This window comes from Electrophorus electricus, chromosome 14, assembly GCF_041902795.1.
Source record: "Electrophorus electricus isolate QZ-2024a chromosome 14, ASM4190279v1, whole genome shotgun sequence".
Taxonomy (NCBI): domain Eukaryota; kingdom Metazoa; phylum Chordata; class Actinopteri; order Gymnotiformes; family Gymnotidae; genus Electrophorus; species Electrophorus electricus.
This window is the reverse complement of record NC_137510.1, coordinates 18846576-18855000: the sequence shown is the minus strand read 5'-3', so window position 1 is coordinate 18855000 and position 8425 is coordinate 18846576. Positions and strand designations below refer to the sequence as shown.

Below are 8425 nucleotides of genomic sequence, written 5' to 3'. Positions count from 1 at the left end.
CAATCTTAAATCCATTTTATCATTTAAAGGCATGGAAACAGTATTCAGTATGCTATTTTCACATCATACATTGATGTCATGTCTGTAGCTGATCTGGAAATACTGCACTGACTTCACTTCACTGGTTACCTGTAAAATCCAGACTTGATTTTAAGATTTAATTGGTTGATTTTAAAGCTTTACATGGTATTTCTCTGACTTACATCACAAGCCTCCTCTGCCCACGTTCAATTTCTTGAACTTTAAGATCGTCCAGTCAGTTGCTGTCAGAGACTGTGCATTTTTGACTGAAATTTAAGGGTGACATAGCCTTTCACTGCTCCAATATGTTGGAACAGTTTACCTGTCTTTATAATGTCATGCACAGTTGAAGTCTAATTTAAACACGTAGTTATATTCCCAGACTTTCAAGTCCTCATAAATGGTTTTAAAGCATTTAGCTACATGTCCATACTCGGATTTTATTTGACATTATATTGGTTCCAGTCATTGGCTTTATTGATTTACTATTTTGATATCCATTTATTTTTACATGTTGCATGGTCTTTAGATGGCTCCTGTAGTCTTTTAAATGTGCTCTGAAATTAAAGTTGACTGACTCAATGGTTGGAATATGCAGCCTATGGAACACAACTTTATGCTATCATATACAACAAGCCTGTCCATGAATAATTCTCTTCATTACTGCATACCACTACCCTGTCCAGTGACCTAATATTTTGATCTAAGAAACACAACGTCATTCACTGGCCATTTTTACATGGCTTTTCGCATCTGGACCTTTTCTTATGACTTCATTCATGTGGAGTCCAATGACATCGCTAATGCTTGTATTCATTTGTGTGAAATGTTTGGTGAATTGGCCTGTCCATGTACTGGTGTGGAGTTGAGACCACTGCTGTGTAGGCCAGGTTACAGGAGGCAGCAACGGTCCACCACCTCTGCCTAGCCAACACGCTGGGGCTCAGGATGCCTCATGCAGGAGGTCTGTTGGCAGCTGAAAATAGCTCTGCGGCCCAGCTGTGCTGAGCAGTGGAACACAGTCATGGTCCCGTGTGCTTGTGAGGTTTGTCAGCAGGTGACACTGCTGGGGGATCACAGTGATTGGCAGTGACATTTTTGAACAACAGCAACACACTACAAGCTGCCATGCCTGATTACGGCTTACATTTAACCTCATGCTCTCTTCTAGAAAGCTAGTCCTAGTGTGTCCTGATTAATGTCAGTTGCTGATCTAAACAGGTTAAAATTCTATTTCTTTTTTCTAGATATATTATACAACCCAGATAACCCAGATAGTATTGAGATACACTCCAGATAACCAGCTATTTGCAGTACTAGGATAAGCTCACAAGGAGAACATAAAGCACTTCTGAATATCATTCATGTCACTCTGGACAAGAGCATCTGCATGTGTGTTTGTGTGCAGAGACCAAAGCTGAGTACAAAGGTAAACCTTTACAGTATGTTATGAGAATAAATCTTAAATGTGCCATTATTTCAGCCAACAACCTTCTATTCGCATTGCGGACAGTTTGTCTGATGACACAAATGCACCATGCTGTATGATAAAACCAGTCAGTCTGCTACCATGGAAAAAGGTCAGCTCAGTGCTAGTCTGCTGGCAGACCCTGACAGGCAGGGCTAGCCAACACCTTGGACACAGTGGCCCTGTGCTTGAGAGGGAACTTGAGTACAATGAGAGATGCCCACCGATGTGTAGCCCTTAATCTTTTCACTAATGATTTAAGAGGCACATCCAAAGGGGAGGCTGCACTTAATATAAGGCATGTGAGTTTGCTTCCGAAGACTTTACCTGGTGTAGCTACAGCACTTGGCATATTAGAGCTCATAAACATACATGGGTGGGATGCTGTCATCAAAAAGCATATAGTTACAGCATTTCTCTGCCCCCTGTTTTCTCTCCCGCTCTCTCTCCCTCTCTCTCTAAACCTGGTGATTCCTAGGACCTGCCAGAGTGCGTTCTGTAGAAGGAGAGGGGAAAGTCATGTAGGGGGATCTCCCCAGCCAAAGTGCTGCCATCATTCTGACTCTATAAGCCTCTTGAGATCATCAGGGACTACAGCCCTGCATAACCAATCAAAAGTCTGACCCTTTTAACTCTCCTGAAAAACATTAAAGACCTTCCACTAGGACAGTCAGGCAACATGGAAGAAGCACCAAGCAATTAGAAGAATCCAGAAGACCCCACACTCTCAGATTCACTCTCAGACTGAGCACAACAATGGTAGTAGTTACTGTACCTTTCACTAGATGCAATAGTGCTATGCTCAGATAAGAACCATGGTCAGATGTTACCTTCTGACTCAGATACTGTGCAGCAAATACTGAGGAGAAACTGGATGATATTACATAGGCAGTACATCTGCCTTTTACAGAGGCAGAAAATAAAAGGCAACAAAGCATGTTCACTAAACGAAGATCACATCAGTCTAAAGTAAAAGAAAGAGAAGAATACACTTACCAGTAGTGTGTGGCTGCTGGCTTATCTTTAGTTAGTTATCAGAAGCTGGAAGGAAGTCAGTTTGCTCTGCTCTGACTACAGTCCATCATGGGTAATTGTGTGCATTTGTGTGTGTATGAATGTGTGTGTAGCAGCGCAGGGACTGTAGGCTGTGGGTTGAGCTAGGGTTACCACTCTCTGGCAGGCTGCCCCCACAATCCCTCTCTCTTCCATGCAACCACTTTCTCCTCTTATGTTGGATGATTCTTTCTCTCTCTCTCTCTCTCTCTCTCTCTCTCTCTCTCTCTCTCTCTCTCTCTCTCTCTCTCTCTCTCTCTCCTGTTCTCTCCGAGCTCCTCCTAAGCCTGTCAGAGCTGGGCTGCCCAACCGTGTGTAAGCCGAATACTGCCAAACAACAGACACATTGAAGCCCCCACGCCCCTCAAATACACACATATTCTGATCAGCTGTCTGCCCCCGCTCAACACGCATGAGGCATCAGCACTGACACACAATTAACAAATTATCCATTTCTAAAATTAGCTTCAAAGGAAAGTATGTTAACCATCACATTTCCCTTTAGTTTATCCTGTAATAACAGCAATAACTAAAGTGCATAGAAGGATCTGTGTGGAGCAGTAAATTATTTTTAAAAAATGTTATATTTACTTATTGCATTTGCCAAAGGCATACCACAACTGCGATATACTGGTCCAATGCACAGTGATCATCAGAATATTATTGCCTCTACTTGAGATTAGTGACCAGAAAAAAACAAATACACAGTTGTTCTTGCGTGCAATAGAGGATACAGCATGTCACAATTTTCTTAATAAAACTGTTACAATCCCTGCTTAATGAACATAATCAGGTTTAATAATTATTGATTAGTAGCATTTGTGTGTACAGTTATCTAAAATGGCTGCTAAGATGGTGGCTGCAATGTTTCAGATATGTAACTGTTTCCTGTAGTTAAGCGTGTGGGATATCTCCTGCACTCTCCTACCATCATTCATACTACAGTCGGCAGCCTCAAGTAGGTACAAAAGTTGCCATGGCAACGGTTAGAACACGCGCCAAGATCCCCGGTCCCAACTAGCTAAAGATAGGCCCACGCAGCACATGGGCGGTACTAGCAACAGACTCTTTTCAACTGACTGAGAGCTCTCGAGCATAATAACTTTAAACAAACTGTGAACTTGTTTTAGCAATGAAAGAGATGTAGGATTTTTGATCGCTAATGAGGGATGCTGGGGGTAAAAATAGAGTTTTGGCTTCATGTGCATACGTGACTATAACATCTTTGAGTGATCAATGTCATGTTGGCCTTGTACTCAACTAGTAGAAACGTTTACTAGTTGAGTGATGAAGTAAAATGAGAAGTAAGCTTCTATGTGGTATGACACTGCTATGAGTACATGACACTGTAAATAACAAGTAGAATTAGCTTTGAGGAACAGAATGCGCAAAGAGGCAGCCACATGCATTATGTGCACACACACGCCCAAACACACAGGCAGCACACCCCCAGTAGCGCGCGAGCCAGCTTGCAGTGTGAATGTGCCCGTGTGGGACATTCCTGCAGGCTCCGCCTCAAATGCCACCCTCACCAACCTGCCACATTCCCCGCCGGGTCTCTAATGAACGGAAATGCAGGCAGGATCTGCCAGTGGAGCAGGGCTCTGGCTCTGAGCTCACAGAGGAACAGTCAGCTCTGCTGCCCACACACAGGCTGTCACGGTGAGCAGAAAGCAGAAATCGCTATGAATACCAGTCACTCAGGGCTTCTGATGTGCTTGCACTGCAGACTCAAGAGGCAGAGTAAGAAATCTAGAAGATTCTTGTAAATTCTCTTGTAAATTCTATGGCATGACTGCTTAGAGCCAGTGGGGCAATGACCTTAAGGTCATTGCTTTCTAAACATGCCTGAACAAGTTTCAGACATTTTCATGTATAGCACTATTATGCCATCTTCAAGGAACTGACATGAAATAAGCCATAATAATTGTGAAAGCCCACAGCCATACAGAGTAATGTGATCGAGGTCATGGTCGCTGAGCTAACAGTGATGTGCTCAACTCTGTGAGTACACGGGCGCGTTTAGACAGTTAAGTATTAACAAGTAGGTGCTGCAACTGGGACACAGCAAGAGTGAGAGCCGGGACCTCTCAGTTAGTATTGAGGTTAGTATTGAGGTTAGTATTGAGGTTAGTACTGAGGTTAGTATTGAGACTGGCAGAGCTAAGCATGACAGACAGGCAAAGGAGAAAGGTGAGAGAGACAGAATTAGTGAGAGGAGACATGGAAGCTGAGTGGTGGATATATTCCCACACGAGGTGTTTGAGAGTGTGTTGTTTCAGTGGAAATGTTACACAGTGGAGTGTGGCAGCTGAAAGCGTCAGCTGCCCTGACCCACATGGCCAACTCACACCTCAGTCACACACTGCCAGGATGTGACATCAGTGCCTACAGCTTTATTCCCTTCAACAATTATGCTGATATGGATTCTTACCGTATCTTCAAACACTCTACTGTGTTGTTGTTGATGAATGTCAGCCCTCATGAAAGTTCTTCACCCACACATGCACATTCAATTCTTTCCTGCCCAGACATACAGAAACGTAAACTTAGAATCTTAAGACTATTGGAAGTTGTGTTAACTTTAAACTGCTTTACCAAGTACTACTCACAAATAAGACAAGTTATTATGGGTACTTAAATGGAACCATCATATGCAAACCGCTTTGTTGGATTTCTTGAGAAACATATTTGAACAATATAGTGGGCTTGTGACGTTTGTATTTATGAGACACATTGATGACATTTTTGGTATACATGTTTGAGGAGTTCCAACTATTTATTTCCACCTAGCTATGGAATGTACATGGAGTATTTCAATTAAGCCTTAAAATTTTGGTTTAAATACTACCATCTAAAACAACTTCACATTCCAAGGCCTGTAAAAAGCCAGATAATAACTGTGGTGCTGTAGCCTCTAAATGTGCTACATATGAATTTATCAACACAGCCAGTAAAATAACTAGCGTAAAAGGATAAAATGTTAGCAGTCATTCCTCCTCATGTATTACTGCATGAGTTGTCTACTGTATTTTTTATACTTTGGAGAAAAGAGAAGGCTTGCTGATTGTTTGCTGACCAGACCATCAAAATGAAAGATTAGTCATTTCCAGTGGCAATGTATTTTAATGTTAATGGTTATTGCATTAATAACATTTTTATTTTTGCATTGCCAGTTGTTGCTATGTTAGTAATGAAGTTAGGAAACTTAATTAAGGAATATCACACAAGAGGGACTGCTGTTATACTGAATATCAGCCAGGATGCCAGGAACGCTTGCATGCGTAGTGGACCCACCTGCAGACATGTAAAAGATGAGTAAAACTAAGTTAGAAACCAACTGGTATATGTCATCATAGAAATTATGCTTGAGCTACTGACCGCAAAACACAAATCACGGGATATCCTAGAAGTCCTCCTTAGAACCTAAAGCTGCAAGGTCTGAAAGTGGATCACAGCAACCCCCAGAGCAGAAACGAGTCAACCTTACAAGAGCAGATATCCATGAGTGGGTGACAAACATGAAGAACATGATCCGTGCCTACTGACTAAAGAAACTAACAAATCTGCATGTCTGCCTAGCAGATCAAAAGAACCAGCTCCTAGCTACAAGCTGAGTATATATGCAAGAAGATGAGCACTGCTGAAAAGGTGATAAGAAATAAAACGAGAGGCTTAACTTTCCAGTTACTGAAAGACAGAGCTATCCATCAGGTTTGCAAAACAAGACAGAACAACTAGTATGTTGCCTAAATCAACTAGAGAAAGGCTTAATTGCACACCACACACATAAACACTCAAGTGCCTAACCCTCTATAAAGCTGAAAGAACCATAAGAGCTTTCATCCAGAACACTAAAGGACAACATTAAAAGCCAACTCAAGTCGTGCTACCATCAGCCACCTCCTGTACATGAATGACATCAAGCTGTACACCAAGACTGAAAGGGACATTGATCCACTAATCCACATGGCCAGGATCTATAGCAAGGACTTTGAAATGTCATGTCCATGTGTGGGGCCCTGAATCATAGGCTTTCTTGTAGTCAGGCAATGATGCCTGACAGGATCTTCCATGATGTAGGATGTAGTTAAATGTTGGCCTGTAGTTGGATGGAACTGCCCCTTTCTGGGTGTCCTGTCCAGCCTTCAGTTAGCCATTCAGGGAGGGCTTCATCCGTTAGCGCCTGGTTCATTTTTGCTGCCAGGCACTCATGGGGTCTGTAGTCATGGAGGCTGTAGTCCACTGGGCACTGTTGTGTGATGTCACTTTCTCCCGTATGCTTGTCCAGTATTGTTCACTCTCCAGTTTTGATGGGTCTGTTCTCCTGCCAAGCAGAGTACACTTTGGATGGCTCATGTTTATTCTCCTGGCTTCTACTTCTCTTATGTACCTTTTCAGGCAAGCAATTAGAGCTGTTAGTCTTTGCTTAGCAGTTTCCAAAACTTGTTGTATGTATATATACATGTATGTATATATGGACCAAACTGTCAGAGGAATGTCTCCAGCACCTTGTTGAATCTATGCCATAAGGTTGATCTGAAGGTGAAATCCAGTACTAGCAAGGTATACCTAATAAAGTGGCCGGTGATTGAATATACAATTTAAGCTTTTAGTTTTTCCCCCAAATCCACATTATTATCACAGCTATCATGCTTCTTTGTCATTCTTGTAAAAGAGAGCTTAATGGAGCACACAAAAACACAAACACCCATGCAAAACAGCAGCATGAATGAGGAGATGGTGAGCTGCACTTTCACCTCTCAGAGCTGTGAAGCTGAGGTGCTGAGGGGGCGCTCAAGCACTCTCAGCAGCACCATTAGAGTGCCTTCTCTACATCATCTGGAGCAAACTTTCATTAAACAAAGTGTTAGGGATGACAGAATCAGTAAACCAATACATATATGTATGTATATACATTATTGTGTTTACACATATAGTGCTGACACATGACACATCATACTGTATCTTCCTACTTCTAGAGCCCTGTGGAACTATCAGTGGGTGCACTTGACCTACTTAAAGCAGGCAATCTCGGTGTCTCTGCTCTTCTTCTCCTTCAAGTGAGCCCATTATTCCTCAAAGTGTATCTTTCTTGTACTCCTGCTGGGAGATAGAGGTCCCAGCTGCAGGTGTTTGAATACTCCTGTTGAATAACAATCAGAGTTTCTGCCTTATGTATTCAAGAATTACCAGAAATTACCAGAAATGTCAAAACCTTCACCATTTTATAGCCTGCCCGTATGCTAGCTAAAACCTGATCGGCTAAAACCAGATCTCTTAAGGGATTCCTCCTTGCTTGCTGGCATTATTGTCTGAGAGTTAAAAGCAAATGTTTTTCTCATTATGCTTGACAGTAACTGGCTCCTTAAATGCAAAGTGCTGCATACAGAAGATATGTTTGCCTGGTCTGAATTCCCTCAGCCACACATGCTACAGACAGAGTGGTAAGACACGGCAACTGAGCCCTTCATTAAAAGCCTTTACAGCAACAGGCAGATGAAGCTAAATGTATGCTAATGGCTGTCATTCTGCAGCCCTCCTACAGGTGTAATTGGGAGCCTTCAAGAGCTCTTTCGATAATGAAACACCACAAAGAGGCACCCATCAGCTGACATAAGGTAACTCCTCTATATCAGTTGCCATGGTAGCCGGATGACACCAGTAGGTAAGCAGCAGGTTGGATCCCCAAAACGCTGTTAGATAAAATTTCAGCAAAAGGATGTAAATTAAATTTCTTTTGAACCATTTCATTTTACTTTGTTATACTTCATTGCATTTAGCTCTAATCTGTTTGTGTGTAAGAAATTTGTGGTTTCAAATTTAGCACAATATTAGATGTAAAGACGCTCGGATGATTAGCCTGTCTTTTTGCTTTCGACA

The 8425-nt window shown here is 42.2% G+C and overlaps 1 protein-coding gene across 1 annotated transcript in view; it reads right to left on the bottom strand.

The window, feature by feature from the left end:
* palmdb (palmdelphin b) overlaps positions 1-2737 on the bottom strand; it is a 22917-nt gene extending 20180 nt beyond the window's left edge. The window contains exon 1 of the mRNA XM_027016091.3: positions 2486-2737. The gene's annotated coding sequence lies outside the window, so the exon portion shown is untranslated. The remainder of the gene's footprint in view (positions 1-2485) is intronic.
* Positions 2738-8425: the final 5688 nt, after the last annotated feature.